The following is a 23965-nucleotide window of genomic DNA, read 5'->3' as shown; positions in this document are numbered from 1 at the left end:
TTTTAAAAATCCTATCATGTTTTACTTTTGTCAAAAATAATTTTTTTTTATGAAGAAAATCTTCCTTAATGGAATCATGCCACTGTGAATATTTACACTTATTGTGGGATATTTTCTTTGAACAGCCAATTAACAAATTTGTGGCATGTTGTCATGTAGGCTGTTGGAGTCCTTTTTGTAATATATATGGACACTTCTTTTTTCATTAGTTTAGTCTTAGAACAAACAGATCATATAACTGAGCTCATATAATAGTTAGAAATGCAAGGTCTGTTCATGCCAGGAAAAAAATATAGATACTATTGGAAATATTCTATGCCTTAAAATAGCTGAAGTCATTGACAGATAAGTAAGTTTTCATAAATATTGTGTAAAGCAACTAACTTATAATATGCTTGTCTATTCTCACAGTCCTTTGTTCATTACCAAAATAAAATGACCTGCTTTTATTTTTATTTGCATTTGATCCTGATCACTTCATACAATTGTTTCATCACCTTAGAGATTTTTGATACATTCATCGCTCAATTCTTCTCTGTTCAAAAGAACAATGGTCTATTGTGTAAACCAAGATTTTTTTTTTCTATTTTTCAGTTTCTTCCTAGAAAATATTAAGACGTGATTCTATTTCAGACGAATTCCTAACTGCTTTTGGTTGCGGCAAAGTCGAAATTTATAGCATTCATACCTTTTGGGTTACACTGTTTTTCTCTCCCCTCTTTCTCCTATATGTTTGTTAGAGACCAAAATGCTCTGGTTCATGTCTTAACCATTGTTATGAAGGATTTTTAGCCATTGTGGCAAAATTGTATAAAGAAGCTACAGCCACCAAAGTCCTCCCCTCTCTGTAGATGCCTCCTAAGGGGAACTTAGGACTATGAGTTAATCTACCTAAGGGAATATGAGATGAGACACTATTGTTCAATCATCTCGGGTCGAGGAAAAAAAAAAGCCTAGGCTGAGGGAGAAGAATGCCAAACAGGAAAGCCAAACCCAGCAGCTGTGCTGAGGATCAGCTCTGACTGGCTTTGGAGTAGGGGAGGCCATAGCCCACAGACCCATTTGCTGAGGGCAGGTTTACACAAAGTCCCCCAGACAGAATGGGGACGAGGAGGTTCCAGCTGTGTGGCAAAACCTCCAGTCAGAGGCGGAGAACACCCATCCTCCATTACACAAACTGGCTCAGTTGTAAACACCCTCACTCTGGGGAGGCCACATCCACAGGCATTCACATGCAAGGCAGCTGAGAGGGTGTCATAATTCATCAAAGACCCCCAAAAGTGCTGCCCAGACTCATTCCTGAAGTCTTGCACCACAGGACTGCATGTGATGCGAAGTCATACAACAGATCCAGACTCTATTGGAGAGACACTGTCAAACTTGCCTCCTCCAGGGGAGGTACCTGGGCATTCCCACCTGGCCTGAGTATATTAATCTGTTGGATCCTGTGTTTAATGGGGGACTTTCACCACCAAGCAGAGCAGCTAGAGTGGATCACTGGAACATTGTTGGGATCCATGGAGTGGTGATATTTTCTTTAATCTGGCTCTGTCACTCTATTTCTGCTCCTCCACCTCTTCTCTCTTTCTTTCTCTTCCTTTTCCTCTCTCTCTCATTTTTACTATTAAATAAAATCCATACTATTGACTCTGGCATATGATCTCATTTGCACCTTAATTTGAACGGAGACATTTCTAATACTTTTAACAACCAAACCGTAGCAATGCTTCACTAGTGTTTGTTGCTCACAGTTAAAAATCATGAATAGTCATAAAAACATTTGACTTATTAGGCTAACGAAGTAGTAGAATTATTTTTATTTAGAATGTCATTCCTTCTTGCCACATCCTGCAAACTCCAAAATCTCCCCCAAGTAAGCTTCATGCTTCTTCAGAGTAAAATCAACCTTCAGTTTCCAGAAAGATAATTGTACAAATACAAGACAAAGATAAATAATGTAAATAAATGCAATGACTGTCTACTGCAAGTTCTTACTGTCCTTATTTCAAAAATTCTCTTGCTTTCGCATACTATTTTTTCCCGTGTGATTAGATGGCTTGCTCTTGGCATTCATTCCACATCTTCTGTACTCTAAAAATATGTATCACAGTTTTCAGGAGTTAAATGACTTGGAGCTTTTATTTGTCATTTACAGTGCTGAATCTTAACAAAGTTTGTTAGCTTGTGGGGGTTTCTGGGCTCTGTAGTATAATCTGGGCCTAAGATTACTTCCAGTAGAAGACTATCCCTTTCATTTGTGACAGTATCAGCCTGTTAGCAAGACATACAGTAGTATAAAATACCCTAGGATGCCTATTAGCCCTCAGAGTGAAGATGTAAAGCTGACATGTGTTAATTTTGCCTGCCAGTTTGCATCAGTTGGTAATGAATGGATGTGATATATTGTGGTGACATGAAGAAAATCACTGGAATTTTCTATCAATAGACACTTAATCTGCTTTCTTAACAGTTTTACTGAACAGATCCTCCTTTGCTTTTCTCTTCTAGAACATGATAACATGAGTGTTAACATCACTCAATAAAGAAGATGCCATGAAAACTCAGAAAACAGGCGAGCATTTCTTCTTTCAGTTCATGTGGGCCATTCTGTCCAGGGACTTCCTAGAAAACACAACAGTGCAAAACATGACCTCTTTATCATCTATCCCACATTTTACATCACTTGTTTCTTTCTATCTTCTAAAGAGAGAAGCTCTGTCTTCAAAAGAGCTTTTTAAAATGCTGCCACAGAAAGTTGCAAGTACAGCTCTTGTTTCATACACGGCATCTAATTTCCTTGACACCTTTTCAACATTATTATAGGTGCATATAAATATAATTATATTTGTAAGTACCTTTTTAGATTTGGTATACTGTAATATTTTGACAAAGAGTAGATTGAGCATCTTGTAAAATCTGTTTGTTTATTTTCTGCTGAATGGCTTTTCTAGCCTAGAAACCTAACATATCCACTTATACCTAACATAATTTTGCCCTGAGCACAAAACTTTCATAAATTCCAGCTAAACCCAGGCCTCTGTAATACAGAACATTGTCTCTAGCCTTTCTGTCTCCTTGATAAAATTGTAAAAACTCATCATATTACCACTAAGGTCTTTGACTGCAAATAATTTTATCTGTTTTATGACCTTTATTTGCTTTCCACTTACAAGACTTAATGGACTGTACACTCTTATTTTCTTGACTTTTCTTATTTTCCATATCCACCCTCATTCATCTTCTGACATCTACTTGCTTCAATGCTTCCTTTTTCCTAGCTATCCCTTATATTCTTCTTCTGACTATTCCTTCCCTTTTGTTCCTTCCCTGAAGTATTTCATATTATAACTATGTGAATTCAGTAAATCCTCTGCAGGTAATCCAGAAACAGAGGTTAATTATTTTTAGTTGCATAGTTTTCATGTCTCGGTTTCTTTACAGTAGGAACAGAGGAATTGATTATCAAATATTCACATCCACTGCATGTTCAAATACAGCTGGACCTGTAGGCATTACAAGAATTAAACAGTTTGTGAACCTCCCAAAAAATAATTCTGTGAGCAATAATAGTCCAACAAATATTTCTTCCCTGTCCAAAAAATGATTCCATGAATTCTGATGATCTAAAGATCTACATCTATATTTAACAAGAGATGCTGAAGCTATGTGGCATATACTGAAATATTCAATGAAATAGAACTTGAATTGTGTATTTACTCAAACTGACTAAGTGTATTTCTATTCCTGTATTACCATCTGTGTAGTATAACTAGTATTAATCATATTAAATATTACATGATTTTGAAACATAGGCTATATTTTATACCTAAATATATGCTAAAGATTTTAAAGAGAGTCCTACAATGCACAGTATAGATACTCACACTTAAGCACCATCAAAGAGTTAATACATGTTTTCCAAATAGGTTAGGTCTCCTGAATTAGACAGAAAACAATGGACAGGAAATTGTTCAGTTCTGAATACATCTTCCCTATTAAATATACATGCAAGATTCTCCATTTTAATTGAAATATTTCTCATCAAGTTATGAAGGTGAGCTCTGTGGTATTTTCAGCTGGGAATATCTATTCATGAAGGGATATGACTCTTTACCTTTTTCAGTTGCCAGAAACTTCTGTGGCTAAGTAGATTCTTTCAGGAAGGATCAGTCCTAAGGCCTGGTCTTTAGTATTCTGTTTCTCAGTACCATCTGATTTAGTCTCTGTGACAGAGAGACTTTTTTATGGAGGTGATCAAATATTAAAACAGTGTAACTGATGTGAACATAAATAAATTAAGCAATGTGACTGCAAAAATCATGAATGGAAGAATTGGGAGAGTGATATTCCCATCTTTTTTGTAATTTCAGCCAGGGAATTTCAAACTGATTTCTTCTAATATTTCCAACATATTCAAATTTTACAAAAATTTTAGACATGAGTTGCAGTTGGATTCAAGTAACAAACATCTAGGGATCCTTGATCTACCTCAATCTTCAATATCAGTATTTCAGTTTTGTTCTGAGAACATTCTACTAAATTACTGCCACTCCTCTCCTCCCCTCTCATGATTTTTCCATGTAAAGGAGGCCAGGGAGGACTACAGACTATTTCCTAGTGAAAGTCCTAGATGGTCATCAAGGAAATGGATCCTAGAGTCCTGGAAGGAGTGTCAGGAGATTTTCTTGCTCATCCAACTGTCTCAAGGCATGAACAACTGCAAACTAGTGAATTCTGAAAGATGTTTGTGTAGTTTGTTCCTGCTTGAAAAGATTTTCCAAATGTCTAACCTAAATATCCTCCCTGCACATCTGCAGTGCATACAGAGAAAATATTTTTAGAGATCTTAAAACTGTTCACATTCCCTTGGTCCCTCAAATATTCAGTCTTAGATATCTTTTTCAGACTTCTGGATAAACTAAACACATTTTCTATACTTCTCATTATTTAAACTTGCTGTCCACTGGACTTTGCCAAAGACACTATTGTCTTTTCTAAAATCTAAACCCATTTAGAAGCTTATATTTCTAGTTTATGTTTTCCAGTGTGCTCAACTCCTGAACAATATCATGACCCTTGTTTCACTTGAGATTCAGTGCAGTTCATGGCTGCTACCCAACTAGACAATATTTCTTCTATATTTAGGCAGCTGATTAATCCCACTAACACGTAGCATTTTGTACTTTTCCTTCTCAAATTCCATCTGGGTTTTTTAGTTCATAGGTTTAATTTGTGCAAATCATTTTCAATTCTGATCTTGTCCTTCAATCTACTTGTTGTCTCTTCTAGCTTGGTATTGTTTTCAAATTTAATTGGTACACCCTCATTTGTCAATTTCTCCTTCTAGCCCCAGTCCTGTGGATCTCATTCCTTATGTCTGAAATCACAAAGTAAACACTAAAAATATTTCTAAAATATCTCCTGTGGTAAATTGTATTCTTACCACAATATTAATGCATATTAAGGTCAAAGATGAGTAGTATAAAGGAGCCACTTATGCACTTAAATTATGTTACAGTTTTGCACAGGGGACACTTATAAATACTGGATAATGCTAGAAATTTATATTACAACCTTATACCAGTATTACAGATAAAAATATTAAATTATCTTGTCCATTTATAAATTTCTTATGAATTACATTAGAGCATTCTAAACAAACAGTTGCAAAAAACAAGTCTTTATCATTGTTGAAAAATGAGTGATGTGAGTTTCAGGTATAATTCTCCATTGGCTGGTTCTAGAAGAACATTCAGTATTTGCTTTTGTGTCATATTCCCCTTAACAGTGGGAGTGCAAAGCATATACAAAAATGTAAACGCTTTAATTGATGGCATGGAAAAGTCATTTTAGAAATAAATGAATTATATTCATCAAGCATCTTGAAAGTATCTAATTTCTCAAGTGTTTGTTTATATCCTACAGCATCATACTGATGCTCCAATGTTATGGTTCAATTTGGTTTAATTTAGTCTTGGTTTTTCCTTTTTTTTTTTTTTTTTTTTTTTTTTTTTTTTTTTTTAATTTAATGCTGTTTATTTCAGTTGTTACGTGACTTCTGTCCACTTCTAGAATTGTCAGTATGTGCACATGTATCATAAACATCTCTAGTGTGATATCTCCTGTCTGAGATTAGCCAAGGTTCCACCCTCACAGAATTTACAGTAATGTTAAATAATGGAGTCATCTGATTTTAAGAAAGGCTTTTTTCTTCCCCATCAATTAGACTGTGGTGTTTCTTTAAGGCATAAGGTATCAAAGTACTTTCTAATTTCATCTAAAGGAACTGTGGACACTCTCCTCCAAGTAAATGTCTAATCCTTTTTTCAAACTCTTATAAAATTTTCGCTTCAATGATATCAGTGTTGATCCATTCTGCAGCACATTATGTATTTCCTATTTGTCATATCTCATGACAGAACACCTCTGATTAAAGTAAATGATGCTTTAGAGCCAAGGAAAATATTCTTCTCTATTTTCGCCTACCTATCTTAAAACCTGTTTCTTGAGCCACATCAGTTTTTTATCACACAGAGAATCACAGTGATTCTGTGATTCTGTATGATTCTAAGCCACATCGGTTTTTATCCAAAGGAGCTCTGCTGCTTAAGTGAAGTCTCATGTAAACCAGACTATGTACAACAACCCACTATTCCAAAAAACAACCCCCCCTTTCTTCTGACACCTTATTAGTACAATTCAGGTCTTGGTCTGTGCATAGTTTGCTTTCCATTAGAAGGACTTTTAATATAAAATATAATAATGCAATAATAATGACACTCCTATCCAGAGTATACAATGGTAAGGAATGTTAACCAATTAAAAAAAAACCCCAAAACTTCACACACTGGAAGAAATAACTGTATGTTTATTTTTCTAGACATCAGAAAAATTATTGTAATAGAGAAACATGTAAATGCTTTTAAACATGTAACTGTTCCTAGGTAAAAATTGACTGTTTTTATTTGAATTCCTGGAAACAAGATTGGATAGAGTCATAATGAATGTGTATGAACTTCAATCCAAATCTGTGAACTACCTGCTGTAAGGAACAAAAGAAACTGAGTACATTAAATTCAGCCTGATGTCTGAACTGCCGATAAGTACAATGAACAGCCAGGGTCTACAGAAGCGTTATTATCAATGACCTAAGAAAATTAACAGACATCTCCTGGGAGGGGAGACAAGGTAATCAGTTGATTGCCATAGAATCTGGGTTGGTACTATTTCCATCTGCAGTGAAGAAGGACAAAATTAAATACCCAGTCAGTAGGTATGACATTTCTGAGAGAAAAATGGCATTCTGAGTAGCAAAAGACCCCAATCAGGTCTATCAAGGTGACTACCCAACATCTCTTTCAGAAATCGCCCACAATAAAAAAAAAAAAAAAAAAAAAAAAAAAAAAAAAAAAAAAAAAAAAAAAAAAAAAAAAAAAAAAAAACTCCACAAAATGGCAGCATTTGTTATGATCATTCAGAAAGATACTTGGAAGAATAATTTTCCCTGCTGTGTGTGGTTTCCTCTACCCCTCAAATTACTTTAAGCAATCCAGTCTACCCTTTAGTCCAACATCCACAACAAATCTTATCATAATTTTTATTTCTTTCATGTAGAATCCTATATAAAATTATTTCAGTGTTTCTGCAGAAGGGATAATTTTCCTTGCATTTTTCTCTTTCAACAGAAACTTCTTATGGCTACTTTTATTCCCAAATAGCCATAGTCAGTAACAGAATTTACAGTAACTGAAATTTTGTACTTTTACCTTTCTGAAGTTTCATTCCAAGGACACATTCATCCCATTTCTTTCCACCAGTATCTCTAAAAAGTCAGTAGTATGCTGTAGCATACTAGTTGAATTGACACTCATTTCAAGTTTAACTACTGTGTTTAAAACACTAGCAAATGTAATGAAAAATTTAATGTAGCTTAAAATTTTGAATAGATTTCTGTACATGTACATGGTTATAAGCTGCACTGCACTGCACTAAAGAGATTTACAGGAACAATTTCCATCTATAGCAGTATATTTTTAATACAATTTTTGGTGTTTCTAAACCCTGCATGATTGATTTTTTTTCAATTTTCATTCAAGGAAATGAGATGGACTTCATGGATTCTGCAGAGTTTCTTTTCTTTGCAGGCTTTAGCAAGCATATTTTGGGTCAAAATTTTGCTGTTGCTCTACAGCATATAGTTTCATTAAGTATGAATATGTAAACATACAATCATGAATGTCTCTGAACAGAAGGGAATTAATTTCTGAGTTATTTGCTTTTATGCAATCTTCAGAGGTGGAATAGGACACCTGAATTATTAGCAGTATGTACATATTTTTTAAAAAGTTAGATTTTTGAAGAAAAAATTGAAACTTCTAAACGTCACAGTTAGTATAGATGCATTTGTTACTCATTCTATTCCCTAATAGTCCCACCTGCAAATATTTTATCTAAACATATTGAAAGGCAATGGATGGCACCAGCAGAAATAATAACACTGCTACCCCAAGTGTTCCTTAAACCTGGAATGGAAAAACAGAAATTTTCCCATGGACTAGGAGACTGAGGAGACACCTGTTTTTTTCACCATTTGGTGTACTGGGGTGTTCTCCTGCCAAACTCTAAATGGTGCTCTAACTGCAACCCTGATAGTTACATATTAAAAAAAAAAAAAAAAAAAAAAAAAAAAAAAAAAAAAAAAAAAAAAAAAAAAAAAACACAAAACACAAACAAAAAAAAAAAAAAACAACAAAAAAACACCAACAAAAAAACCAACAAAAAACCCAACAACAACAACAACAAACCTACATATCATAGGTATATGATGTTGCTTTTGCATATTTCTTAGCACCCTTAAAAGTAGCAGTTCAATAACAAATTAATTCAGTTGGAAAACAGGCTCTGAAACTCAAACACACAAAATCAGGATAAAGGAGAATATTACAGCTCTCTTTCAGACTTATAAACTACTGCAACAAAGTTCTTATCTTAAATTGTTTTGGTTTAGCTGCCCGACATTTTGATATGGATTTTCCAGAAACACCTGGACAGCTTTCCCAGAGAACTGAGGGCTCTGAAGACGGCTCAGCACAGGGAAGATAGTATGAATGAACACTTGCTCATGCTCTCCTACGGCATCTTCTGCAAAAGGTAAAATGTTGCCACAGATTTTTTTTCCAAAATGAGGATGTATGATGAAAATCTTCTACCTTCTATCACTGTCCTCTGAAACATTCCAGATAAGTTCTCCTAAAACTGCTTTTTTTAAAAAGTATTTTACTCTTTCTTCAAGTTGTCATATCAGACAACAACAAAGGAGATGAGTAAGTCTTGAAATTACTTGCAATTTTAATAACTTCATGTGTCCTATAGTTGACATTATACTGTACTCTGTATTCTCAGGAATGCTCTGCAAAGAGCAGCAAAGGAATCCCAGATCTTTATTGTCCTCACATCATAGGAAATCTGTTTTCATTACTGTAAACTAACTAATGAACAAAACCCAAAGTCTCAGAAGTTCCTTCTGCACCACAAAGATGAACAATTATGGAGAGCAACCAGTGGTAAATTGTCTTGGGTTTTGTAACTGAAAAAAACATGTTATTTTATTCCATCTGTTGAAACCAGGTGGAGAAGTGTCGCTTATCTTTGCCCAAATGGGTCAGTGTTACTTATCAGATGGTGGAGTGTTGCTTATCTCTCTTCATTGTTCCACTAACCCCACGGGGATGTCTTCTGCTAATGGACCATTAAAGCTCACCAATGACATGACACATCACATCATACTATCGTAAGATGCTCCACACAGGGAGGAGGAGCCAAACCATCTTCACCTAGATAAAAAAGGCGCCACAAATGCCACCAGGTATCCAGTTTTCCACTGGATCCCTGGAGGAAGACCGTACCCATCTCACCATTACTGGACCCTTTCTTTGATGGGATCATCTCTACTCCAACAAAGCCACAACTGCCACTCCAGAAGGGCTTACTTTGGACTCCTTCCAATACCCTGACCAACAGGGTATCAAGTTTTATTTGTGACTCTGTCAGGGTTTTCTAGGATTTCTTTTTTGTTCGTTTGCTTCCTTATTTTTCTGTACTACAGCATTTGTATTTTTTTTTTAATATCTCTAGTAAAGAACTGCTATATCTATTCCCAAAATCTTTGCCTGACAGCCTTTTATTGCAGATTTATAATAATTTGGAAAAGGAGAGGAGGGGCTTACATTCCAAGGGAGACTCAAACCTGCCCTAGCGGATACCTGTCTATCTAAACCAAGACATAAATACTGATAGTAAGTTATGAAGCAGCATCAAAACTAAGTTGTAAGTGCCAGGGAAAGGGAGAAGGCTAAAATAGTCTGATAATTAAAGGTGGGAAGAGGGAAACCAGCAACATATAGACAGTAAGGTATGGTGTTATTTCTGACTTTGATCTGTTGCCTTGTCTGAAATAACTTACAGTAACAGAAGTCATTAACCAATTTATTTGCAAGAATATATTAGTCTCTTGGGATAATAATTTCTGAAAAAAGAGAGAATTTTACAACAGCTACAGGAAAAAAAAAAAAAAAAAAAAAAAGAAAAAAAACAACAAAACAACAAAACCAGGAACAAATGACTTGTGTGTCCATATATCATGAGATTATTTAGAGGATGATGACCAGTATCAAGTGAGACACAGACCCACCTCTTCCAAACATCTTCAAAAAGGTTTCTTCTTAATGAAGACAGATACTTCAAAAGAAGATGGTGTAGTGGTGATGTAAATTCTTTCTCCTCCCTTGCTGAAGCATTTTCTCAAAACTACAAGTGAGGCATCATCTGCCTTGCTGCTGTCCTTACTTATTCAGAACATTTCTGTATGGGATGATCCATTTAAACAGACTTAAGTTCTGACCACAATTTTAAGCATAATGTTTCTAATGATGAGATGTATGACAGGGAAGTTACAAGACTTTCTCTTTTTCCTCCACAATTAGATGGTAACTACAGAGCATAAATGAATATGACCTCATAGCTGTGATTTCTCTCCCTTCTACAGATAAGCGCATACAGTTGTCTCTCATGCATTATAATGATACAAAAATTAACTAAACTGGGGGCAGAATTTTTTTTCAGTTTGAGTCATCATCTTGGTGATATTTTTCTTAAACACAGACTGAAATTAGACTCTCAAAGATCTTAGTGTAACCATGCATCTGTTCTTAAACTTTTCATATCTTCTGCTACTTTCATTAACCAGATTTCAATCTATTTTTCCCCCATTAATCAACCAAAGTTAATAAACTAATTTCATTTCATAAATCACAGAATATATTATAGTATAAAATATGAGTTATATATAGAAAAATGATTTTAAAACATTTTTGAAGTACATAAGGTGTTTTTAAATGGAAATATTGATCTCCATCTATTTTATGCAGCATACAAATACTGAGGCACAAATTTCTTTTTGTTTCTTTGGCCTTTATTGCTGCAGAGAATAAAAGGTAGAGGCTTTACATTAAGCCTGAATCATCAGATGCAGAGGCAAGCCTTAATACAACTCAAGCAAAATGCTACTGACAGTGGCAGAATATATTATTTACCTAGGGTGTTTTTTTCTACTTTTTTATAAGTAACCTTTTGTCTGCCAAAGTAAAGGATCCATGTTTTTTTGAGTTCCTAAGCCTTAGTATTTCCACAGCTATATTCTCAAGTGGATACGCATAATTTATTTCTGTGAATATGAAATGAGGAATTAAAAGTTCACAAGAGCATGGTTGAGAGTGGGAGTAATCAGGCCTTCAGCCTGGTGAGTAAGGTGCTCACATGGGAGGTAACGAGGAGAGGCTGGTTCCAGACCCAGCTCTACTGTCTCTGACTATGTCCAGTACACACCCGGAACTCCTTTTCACTGAGAGAAACTGGCAAGATACATGCTAAATTCATACTACTAAATGCTCTCAATCTTATTCAAATCACCTTGGCCTCTATCATTTCTCCAAATGATGCCTTGTGTTGTTTTGGGTCAAGCCTTGGTCAAGATTGCTCCCTCAATTTATCAGAATGAATGACAGACTACAGCAATCAGAAATATTTTCTGAAATTCTCTGATTTATGGATATTAATTCAGATGTAGTATTTAAATATTTAATCTAAGGATTGTTTCAGGTAAAATTAATAAAATATGCATTAAATTAAATCACATCCATACAACTGTAACAGATTCTATTATAAAGGGGAAGCAGGCAAGTTCATGCTTAAATAAAAGTACCACTAAGACAAGAAAGAAAATTATGATTACATTATAGTTTCAATTAAGATTACATTTGTTTCAAAATATTTCATCACCTAAAGTACTATAACTGGTTATCAAAACAAGTTATGACACTAGAAGAGATTATTACAATGTAGGCTCAACTTGGGAAATTTAAAGAGGAGGTTTATGAATCTCATGAGGTTTAACAAGATTAAGTGCAAGGTGCAGCAGCTGGGTGGTGGCAACCCCTGGTATCATCAGGCCAAGGGATGAAGGGATTGGGAGCATCTGTGTTTAGAAGGACTTTGGGGTGCTGCTGGATGAGAAACTGGACACTTCTTAGCAATGTGCACTTCGAGTCTGGAAAGCCAAAACAATCCTGAGCTCCAGAACCACCAGGGTATGGGAGGGGATTCTGCCCCTCTGCTGTCTTGTGGTGAGACACCACCTGGAACACTGCATCCAGCTCCATCTGTGTCCTCTGAAAGGACATAGACCTGTTGGAATGAGCATAGAGGAGGAATACCAAGTTGAATAGAGAAATAAAGCATTTCTCCTAAGAGGAAAGGCTGAGAGAATGGGGATTATCCAGTCTGGAAAAGGAAAGTCTGTGGGGTGACTTTATCGTGGCCTTCCAGTACCTGAAGGGAACCTACAAGACAGATGCAGAAGGACTTTTTACACGGGCATGTAGTGACAGGACAAGGGAGAATGGTTTCAATTTAAAAGGTAGATTTAGATTAAATGTTAGGAAGAAATCCTTTATGGTGGGAGTTGTGGTGCCACACAGAGAAGTTGTGGGTGCTTCATCCCTGAAGTGTTCAGTGCCAGGTTGGATAGAGGTTAGTGCAGTTTGGTCTAGTGAAAGGTGTCCCTGACCACGGCTGATGAGTTGAATCTAAAAGATAGATATGGTCCCCTCCAACCCAATTCATTACATGATTCTATGATTTTGTATCCCAGACAGCGACATAACTACTTCAGCCTACTGATTTAGGTAATCACAAGCAAAATTATCTACGGATTGCCAGCATCACTTCTTTTTCTGAGTTTCACCATTCTAGTTTGCTCGAGGCAGTAATTGTATCTCCTTTCTTTTGGAAGAAACCAATTGCCCTAAGTCACAATAAGAGTACTTTTGTTTGCTTGTTTTCTTTCAATTCACACAGCTATATAGATTATTATCTCACTCTGAACTCTGGGGTGACTTTTAATTTTATGTGATAGAAATCTTTTAAAAAGCACTATGCCTAACCCATAAAGAGCTACTGACATAGTAGTGATTGACATTTAGTGTTCATCTTGCAGTATTGGATGGCACATATCTATACCCTAACATATCCTGCACATAAAGAGAAAAATCAGTGTAACTGGCGATTGAATTAGAAAACATGTTAGTTTTCAGGACCTATAACTTCCATTGTTATTTACTAGATGTTGAAGGCTTAAAATACAGGTGATTTCTTCTATCCGTGTTTGAATGGGAAAAACACCTGAACTAAGTATTTCCTTTGCTGTCCCAAGAGCACTTTAGAGAAGAAAGAGTAGATAGGTGCAGCTGGCTTTATGACCAGGAAAAAGAGGAGAAAATAAAATCCACCAACTTTCACCACTGCTGTTTTACAGGGATTATTCTTGGTTATTTCTGCTTCAATAATAATAATCTTCCATGAATTTGTTACAAATTAGATTAGTTGAAATATTAATTTAGAAACAAGTCATCCTCTTAACATATCACCTAAACTTGTAATAATAAGAATCATCACCTTGTAATACCACTGCAAAATACCTCTCTGAGTTCCCTGCTGATTATTTCTTTCTCTGTATACGCCAGTTGGCTACCTCCTATACCTCCTACATAGTAAATATTTACCATATACATATACTAAATTCTACAGATGTGTGCTTTTTTGGTGGGATTTTTTGTTCATGGGGTGGTTTTTTTTTTGGGGGGGGGGGTTTGGGTTTTTTTGTCAGTGTCTTTGGTTTTGGTTTTTGGTTTTTTTTTTTTTTTTCTTTCCAGATTTTGGCACTTTTTTAATAGCATGTTATGTAGTGCAAAGTCATAAATCTCAAAAAAACCCGCTAATTTACTATGTTTGATCAGTTTCCTTTATATCTTAAAAGTCCACAGTCGAAGGAGAAAATCCATCTGGAGACAAATTTTTTTTAAAAAAACATTAGAAGTCTGAAAGTAATTACATTTTTATATATATATTTTAATGATATTCTAGAATCAGCTGTTTTTTTCATTGTTCTACATGGAATATATATCAGACAGCCAGAATAACAGACCCTTCCTTTTCCTTTTGAAGTTCCTTCAAATTTCTCACAAACTTTCTTGTATGATCACTGAATCTAATATTTCAGTAGTCCCTGTGGGGATGTTTACCTTATAATTTTGTAATCTTGACCAATTTTAGATACATCTATATTTTATATTTTGTTCTCTAAAGAGAGGATGCCATTCTATTCAGTCTTTTCAATACTCCAATCGGCTTTGAAAATACAGAATTGCTGATGGTGATTGTGAAAGAAATTTCTTAATCATTAAAAAACATTTCATGGCAGCTTTCCTTCATGCTTTAAGATTATCTGATGTGTTCTTTCTGGCTTTTCCTTCTGTAAAAGACAGACTTTGTGAGACTGATTTGCTGTTTCTTTTTTTCTGAATTTCATATTTAGAGAATAAAAAGCAAAACCATGAAAGGATTATGTAGACAATACTGCAAATATCATTTTACTTGTTTAACTACATTTACTATTATCCAAATCATCCCTGTATCCATATAGCTTTTTTTTTTCTTCATAGAATCAGGCAATAAAAAGGCAGATTTGCTTCTTCATGGTTTTAGTTCAACTTAGCATACTGCTACATGTTTCAAGAGCATTACCTTTTGAGTTCAAGGCCTTTCGTTGCAGAAGTTTTTATAATAAAAGCTGACTTAGTAATTTCAAAACTCACACTTACTTTTAATGTGAAAAACATGAAAAGTAAACAACTTTGTAATTACTGTTGTAATGAAAATTGATAGTTTTGTGATGCACAGATAACCTTCTCCTTGTTCAGATCAGCCTGAGAAATATGACATTTTTTTGTTAAACATTGCAATTTCCAGTGGATTTATGCTTGAAACTTATCCACATACTCCCCCGATAAGAGATTATTAAAAAAATAGATTTAAAAAAAAACCTCTTCTTGCCAGAAATATTTCAATGTGGTTATCATTGCCCACTTGAAATCTCTCCTTCATTATCAATAGGACAAAAAAAATGCTTACACACAAGTATACACGTGCTTCTTAGAGGCTTTATATACGGCTGCATTTTAGTGTAGAGAAAAGGGCTACACTGTGTAATGTAGAATAAAATTAAGGTTTTAATCACTGTTATTAATAAATACATTTAATGTTTAATATGGTGATGTAATCTACACATATGTGAAATAAATCAAAATTTCACCCACTACTTAAAATATACATAAAGAAGCAATCAAATCAAGGAGTTTTGTAACTGTACTTTCATATCATCAGAATGGAGTATATACGAAAAATCTTAAGTTACATGAAAGGAATGTTTAAATTTCTTTGTTTTCTAAAGATAACATATTGTTCTTTGCGTTCAATAAGCCCCACAGGTAAAAAAAATGTTTCTGTTTTTAAAACTAAACCAGATGTAATAGCCAATAAGTAATCACTCAAATCTACAGAATTCTATATGATGAGCTTAATCTTTTAAAACATCATTATATAGACCTGGTTATCACTCTATGATTTTATCAGAGATGTATCACCTTCATCATACTAGTATGTGTGTGATCAAACTAGCAGTTCTATGAAGAGGTAGCTCTCATTAAGTAAATCAAAGGATTTGAAAAATGTCATTATACAAATGTGACATTATGAAATATAAATAAGTTTAAAAAGTAAGGCAGCAAGGAAAATAGTTAAAGTAAGCTTGAAAGCTATTTGGAAATCTTTATAAAAATGGAAAAAAGAAAAGTGGCACAAGGAAGCATATTAATGCTAAACTTGGGTAGTATTTTTTGTTCATTATTCAATCCTGTGTCCTGCTTTTGTTTGACCATTTAACTGAGTATAAAGAACTACAGCTCTCATCTTTGATTGATCCTATTCACTATGGCAACACATGCTAGACCAAGATTTAAAGAACCTCTTACAGATCAGTGGAAATGAGACTATTTGCTGTCTAGTGGGTCAGAATTCCAAAATATGAGAGGTTCAGTATATACTATTTAAATTAAATGAACATACTCTTAATTAGTCCTGATAATTTCTTGACCTGAATATTTTTCTTGTCATACATTTTTTTATAGAATCCATTAGTTAGGCCTGGCCTGTATCATTGTACAGAAATAATATACATTTTTTAATAAAGCAATGACTTATATGCCTCATTTTTTTTTCCAAGATTTATTTCAAAATATATTGCAAGACCCAATGTTCACCTTTCCCCCTGCCTTTCAAACTATAAAAAGGTTTACAAGGAGACAAAAAGACAAAAAAGAAAAAGAAAAAGAAAAAGAAAAAGAAAAAGAAAAAGAAAAAGAAAAAGAAAAAGAAAAAGAAAAAGAAAAAGAAAAAGAAAAAGAAAAAGAAAAAGAAAAAGAAAAAGAAAAAGAAAAAGAAAAAGAAAAAAAAAAAGACAAGAGAATGGCTATTCCTATGACAGAGGAATGAAAGCACTTCATTTTCAAAAGTACAGAGAGGAAATGTATGTGCAATTTACAAGAACTTGAGTAGAACTTGTATGTGAAGCTTATGTTATTTGCCTGACTTTAAATACAAAGCAATAGAGACTACACTTGGTAAGCCAGATGTTTGACAGAAAACTGACAAGTAATAAAAACCAATGCATGTGCTTGGACTCCATGAAAACTAGTTATACTTAAATCCAAATCTTGGAAGGTAGCAAGTACCTTTTTAGAGCAATTAACACTAATATGACATATAAACGTGCACACATTCACAGACTTCTTTATTTCTGTGCTTACTGGTTTTGAGCATTTTGCAGAAGCTCCTCATCACCCTGCTGAAGTGCAGCCTTGGTGGCGGTGCTGCATCTGTCAAATGCAAGAGTTGGATGACGCCTGCTATTCTGTGCTAAATGCCATGAGAACATGTGCTGATATTTACAGTTGTAGACTCCTTTCTTAAAACTATTAGGAAACAAAACAAAAAACAAAACAAAAAACAAACAAACAAAAAAAACTAAAACAAAAAAAAAAAAAGAAAGAAAAGGCAGAAAATTATTTCAGTATTACTGTAAAAATTATAGCTTTCCCTTTAAAGAGCATATTAGAACAGATTTACTTTTCCCTTCCCTAAAAAATATGTTACAGGCCAGTATTCATTAATTGCACAAATGAATTCTAAAACTAGAATTTATTCTTAAAGAAAAACACAAGATGTGTTTTATCCAACAGCATGAGTCAAATGGAGCTCTGGTAGATTGATGGAGTCTCAGCAAAGGAGGAGATGCATGCAGTTCTCTCATTTTCCTCACTTGATACTGTGGTGTTGAGCTAAAATCAAGCTTTTTATCCGGTTTGAGTCAACCAGGACCATAGAATCAAAGAATGCTCTGGGTGGAAAGGCCCTCAAAAGTAGTTTAGTACTAACCCCCCTGCCATGGGCAGGCACAATTTCTACTAGACCAAGCTGCTCAGGTTTCCATCCAACTTGATATGGGAGGAAAAGAGAACATCAAGGTAGTAATCTGCGAGAAGAATGGGAAACCCTTGAAAAGGTGAGAACTTAGGATAGAAAAATGGATACATCATGATCCCCAGTCCTGATGGAATACAAAATTCATGACAAGCATGCCAAAACCTCAATGTACAAGCAAAATTAAGTTAAGGGCATCTGGGGAATGAGACCAGAAGGAAAGAGTAAGAACAACAGTCTCCTGAGTATTTAGGAAAACAGGAATAAAACCAATTCCAAATCCTAGTGATTGTTCAAAAACATAGGAGGACAATTGAGATGTCAGACTTGAAAATACTCTTATAAAATGATGAATTTCTAGAAGAAGGAGGTCTCCAGTGCTGATGAAATAAATCAATAGAAGGGCTTCAGGACATGTGCAGAAATACAGACTAGAATATCAAGCCGGAAATAAAAGTTAGAATGAATCATAAAGGCAGTTTCAGATGGAGTGTATGAAATGGAAAATGAAGGAGTATGATCTAAGTACAAACAGAAAAAAGGAAAAATGAAAGGTTTTTATTTAATCCAGCATTTAGAAATGGAAGGAGTGTGTGTTGTTGATTGTGGGGCAAAGAGGGTCAGTAGACACGTGTGAGACAGGAGAAATATCTTGATATTACTGACTGCAGATGCCTCTCTGTTTATAAAATGAATTGTCTTTACTTATATGCACAGTCATAGTCTGAAGTTCTAACCACTTTCCTACATTTTGAACGGTTTATTGCAAATGTTACAATTTAATTAATAGGATTAAGAGGATTAATTAATTTAAGATTAATACAATGCAAACACAGTTCATTCCAGAATTTTAAAGTCAAGGAGTAATGGTAATATGCTATTGTATTTTATTTTCAGTCCATTTCACAGCTTTTTCTTTTTAGCTTGAGTATTCCTTGAAGCTTATTTTTAACTGGAATGACAACATGGGATACAACTTCTTGATCATCTTGCAATGGTGATGCTTGTTTTATTTGAATTTATCAGCCAAGTATATTATCTCAGCTTTCCCTCAAAGAAACAAACATGTCTCTGATCTACAGATAACTGACTCAATGAGCTGATGAAATTTTACTGGTGATTTAATTACACATTAACTTTCAAGTGTGATTTTTTTAACACAGCTTCAAAATACATCTGATACTAGCAAAAATCTTAAAGGCAAAACTTATGGGAATAGTCATCCTCATTAATTACATAATGCTCCCACCAGATCCTGACCACTCAGAGCAGCCAGCTCCACCACTAACATTAGTGTGAAACCATTGACTCCATGATCTAGAGGAGAAAGGGTGATTATAACACCAGGAAAAGTGCTAGAAGCAAGGCAGTGAGTTGCAATTTTAATTGCATTATTCCTATTATTATTACTGTTTCTGAAGGTAAGAGCTCTACCTGCATTATTATTAATCTTTTTTTTTTTTTTTCCCCCTGCAATAATTGTATCTAAACTATTAAGATTTTGGTATCAGTAAATTGTTGGCTTAAGTTGTATATCTGTAAACTGTGCCTACATTTTTGCCTCTAAACAGTACTTTGAATGCAGCCACAACACTTTTACAGTGAAGTTTTTAAATTTCATATGGGAAAAGAAGTCTCTTAAATTCCTCATGTTTGCTGGAGGACTATACAGTAATATTCTGCGTGAAATACTGTCAATGTTTGCATTAAATGTATAGAAATAAATAAAGTGTGTAAAGGTCTAATTAATCATTTATCTTATTTATAAGACTTCCTGGAGAATTTGAAATGTTGAGATGTGAATTTGTGGCTACTTTCATTTTCCCTGTACTCTTTTTTCCTCACAAAAAGCTGCAGTTCTAGATTGTTATATGATATTGATGAAGCCATCTGCATGACTATTCCAACAGAGCTTATGGATATGTTTTATTTTCTGTTTGGTTGTCAAATCACATTTTTAATACACTTCTAATACAAAATCAAAACTCAGCAAAATTATAAGCAAAGGTCGGGAAATTAGTATTTGACTCAGCTGTAATTACACTTTTTCTTTATCTTCATTTTTATAAAAATCAAAATCATGTGATCAAGCTCGTGGGCTCAATAGATAACTCTTATTATGTATTTTCAATGCCATGCTTCTTATGGTCAAGAGCCTCTGTAGACAACTTCAAATACTTTTATAAAACACTTGGTACTTCCAGTATTTTTCAGTTTTGATCTTTTAGATTATTAGGATGTTAGTCAATCTGTTTAAAACCTTTTTGGAAATATGTTCTAGTTTGTAAAGCTAAATAAATCATCAACAAATTCTCCAAAGAAACAGAGAGAAATAGTGTGAGGTAATATTTGCATTCCAAATTTCTTGATCTTACTAGATGAATAGAATCCCACACAGAAAAAAATAAAAATGGGCACGATAGTTCTGCAGCTTGCCATGAAAGTTATTTCTTCCAGTGAAAAAAAAAGGCCAAAAAAAAAATGTAGAAGTATGCTATCTGTATACAAAGACACAGAAGAAGGAGAGGATAAATTGAGGCCAATCACATGATAAATGTACCATTTCTCAATGTCTGACCATTGCTTTCAAAAGAGGAATACTGGATACTTTTCAAATTCACCAGAATTTAAAAACAGAAAAATACAATAAGTGATGCATCTTTACCTTGCTTTTATTATATCAGTAGGATAAGAATTAGCATAAATCTTTAATAAGGAAGCTACGAGAGTAAAACTTATAGCTTGTAGTACAGGGACTTACTAGCCCAGGGAGAGAATGAGCAATGTGCTATGTCTGGGAAGCACTATGGGATTTGTCTAAAGTAGCACACTTTCATTTTTCTTCACCATTTAGGAGACAGTAGCACATCTTGCATCCTGAACCTCTAGGTAATAGAATGCACTTCTACATATGCATAAGTCGACATGTATATGGCTTATTCCAGGATGAAGGTTCCTCATCCTCTAAGACTGCTCCAAGTGGAGTTTTCGTACTGGGTTTGAATCTTCACGGGTATTTAATACAGCAGGTTAACAGATTTTCTTCAACTGGTCAAATAAAAAAAAACCTTCAGAGAACTGCAAACAATACCTGACAATATTCCTGAGAAAAATATGCATTCTCTGCAGTTCTTTTCCTGCCTGCTATATTTCAGGTGTCTGTAGCAGTTTACAAATATTATGTGTTTTCATGAAAAAGAAAAAAAAAAAAAGGTCATTTATAATGATTAATGTTATCCACACAAAAACAAGAGCAATCAGCTTGCCATTTTACATAACACCCATATCACACAACTCTGTCTCACAAACCCACTGCAGCTGTTCTGTAGGTTAGTTAAGGCTGATTTAGATATGCAGTTAAGCAGTAATCTCTAATTCCTCTCAAATATTTTGATTTAATCCCCGGATCACATATGGATATTATTTTTTTCAAAATATATTTTTGTAGCCTAAAACAGAGACCATAATTTTAGTTTATTTTCTTTTGCATTGAGATGATATATTTAGGTGGCACAATCACAGCTGCTAGAAGCCACATAAATACGTGGTCTCTGATCACCACTTTCCTCTTTTTTTTTTTTTTTTTTTTTCTTTTTTTATTTTCTTTTTTCTTTTCTTTTTTTCTTTTTTTTTTTCTTTTCTTTTTCTTTTCTTTTTTCTTTTCTTTTTTCTTTTCTTTTTTTCTTTTTTTTTTTTTTTTACCTGATGTGTTACAAATTTGCTGCCCAGGCCTGAACAGTTCAGCAAAGAAATCTGAGTTAGAGAGAAGTAATCAGGACTGATAAGAAACATGAATGTCACCACAAGCAAATTACAAGACTGCTGGGAATGACATTCCTTTGATATATGATCATGAAAGAAACTGTTTTCATCTTGCCTCCCTAACAAGAACATGAGGAACATCACATAAATTTCTGTTCTCATGTTTGCAGGTGATGTTCTGTAAGTGGGCTATGGCAGAAGCTACCACTTTACATGTGAGTGTTATTTTTATCATGTTTTGGATACAAACAGAATTTTTCCTCTGTATTGTATCAAAAGGTACTATGAAAATGGAAAAAAAAAGTCAGCACATCATAACCAACCAAAATTTATTTTAGACAAATGATTTTTTTACTTTTAAAAATTACATTCATGAAACCTGATCCATTTGGAGTGTTTTTACATAGCTATGTTGATTTTATAAATCTATATCTAGATAACATATATCTATATATGTCATGTAAATGAGCTATATCTCTTGAACTGTATTGCTACTATAATATCATCATGAAGACAGTAGTTCTGTAAGATATTGAAGTAGAGATTACTAATTTGAATAGTCAATAAAATTTGAAATTCCAATATTTTCCCCTAAGTAGGAATTATAAAGATGTTGATACACTCTTCATATTGTGTTAAATGTTCTTGACTATTTAAAATTAAGGAATATGCAATATAATATAAAGACAGACCTGTTTGTTTCTTCATTTTTGGGGGGTTTTTTTGTTAATATTGTCCGCCAGTGGTAAGTCCTGGGCTTTGTATCACATTATTCCTAAAGGTGTGTCTTTTACTCAAGCAGGCTGTAAAAGGAATAATATTAGCATGAAGCATGAATAATGTTAGGTTAGGAAGGACATGGACCTGCTGCAGTGAGTCCAGAGGAATGGCACAAAGATGATTACAGGGCTTGAGCACCTCTCCTATCAAGAAAGAGCTGGGGTTGTTTATCCAAGAAAAGAATCAAAGTAGTTATTGATTTATTCATTGTGTATATTATACATAAACTAGTCCAAACATGCATCATAAAAGTATTTTTAAATATATTTTTACTTTAAAAAATTACCTAGAAATTCAAAAATTGCTTCAGTTTCTTCTTTATTCCATTTAACAAAATAATCATTTACATTTTTTCATTCCTCTGTCAAGAGACGGTCGCTACTCCATATCTATGATGAACTTATCTGGAATAAGTGCTAAAGTCTTCTGAAACGTTTACAAGAGTAAAACATATAAGTAGAAACATGTACTGAATCTACATATTTTGCCGCATTTAGAATTTTTGCTGTTACTTGAAAACTTAAACCAAAAATTGCACTGAAGAAGCTTGTTTTCTTGGTTACATTTCACCTTGCTTCAAATATTTTAAATTTTTTATTTCTTCCTGATTATTATCATTATCATTATCATTATTATTTCTTCTCACAGAAGGTAAAAAATTCAAAGTCTTATGTTCTCAGACTTAATCTATACCCATAGAATATAAATCTGAATCTGTGTGAATAGAAGGTTATTTGTACATTTCTAACTAGATTGTGGTGTGCCTTATCAAGCTAATGTTTCCTGTGAAATATAAGATAAGAAACTGTGGCATTAGCTTCAGTATGTGTTGAAAAAGACACTAAAAAACTTAGAAGAGAAAGAACCCTGACTGGAATGTTTTCATTATGATTTCTATCTAGATTTCTATCTAGATTAGTGTTTTCACATATACATCACACTCTTCTTTACAGTTCAGGTACAGTTCTGCAAGCAGAACACCCCAGCTTCATATTTCAGTTCATTACTTAAGTCAAGCCCCATGGTAACTCTACAAAGAAGGTTTCAATTTATTTTATTCAGTTGATTTCACCTGTCTGGGGAATTCTCTTTGGAATTTAAAACAAGCCCAGAGGGCTGTCTTACTGAAAGATAATAACAAAAAGAGAAAAAGCAGAAAGTTCATGTGCTGAGTAACAGTCATCATTTACCCTTTCAGCATATAACAATATAGTAAAGGAATACGATAAACTGTTTCCAAGTAGCAGCAGAGATTTGATAAAATTTTAGAGAAATATGATATTACTATTTTCTACTTCTTAAGTTGCTAACATTATTATGGCCTAACTTTTTTTTGACAAATGCAAGGCAGAAATTCTCCATTAAATGGGAGAGTAGACAGAGGCACTATTTCAACAGTTAAAAGAGTTTTCTGATCTCACAGGATGCTAAAAGCATGTCCTAAGAGAAATTTCCTTGACTTATCTATCTTTTCTGGTCATTTTACCATCTC

The 23965-nt window shown here is 34.0% G+C and overlaps 1 long non-coding RNA gene across 3 annotated transcripts in view; it reads right to left on the bottom strand.

Moving 5' to 3' along the window:
- Positions 1 to 7373: 7373 nt before the first annotated feature.
- Positions 7374 to 23965, bottom strand: part of LOC136291446 (uncharacterized) — a 415408-nt gene continuing 398816 nt past the window's right edge. For all 3 annotated transcript variants that reach the window (XR_010721541.1, XR_010721544.1, XR_010721545.1), the window contains exon 2: positions 7374 to 7442. This is a non-coding gene — a long non-coding RNA (uncharacterized lncRNA). The remainder of the gene's footprint in view (positions 7443 to 23965) is intronic.

This window comes from Chamaea fasciata, unplaced genomic scaffold (assembly GCF_029207755.1).
Source record: "Chamaea fasciata isolate MVZ Bird 193981 ecotype frontalis unplaced genomic scaffold, bChaFas1.0.hap1 SCAF_1, whole genome shotgun sequence".
Classification (NCBI taxonomy): domain Eukaryota; kingdom Metazoa; phylum Chordata; class Aves; order Passeriformes; family Sylviidae; genus Chamaea; species Chamaea fasciata.
Note: the sequence above shows the minus strand (reverse complement) of the source record. Positions and strands in the feature narration are given on the sequence as shown.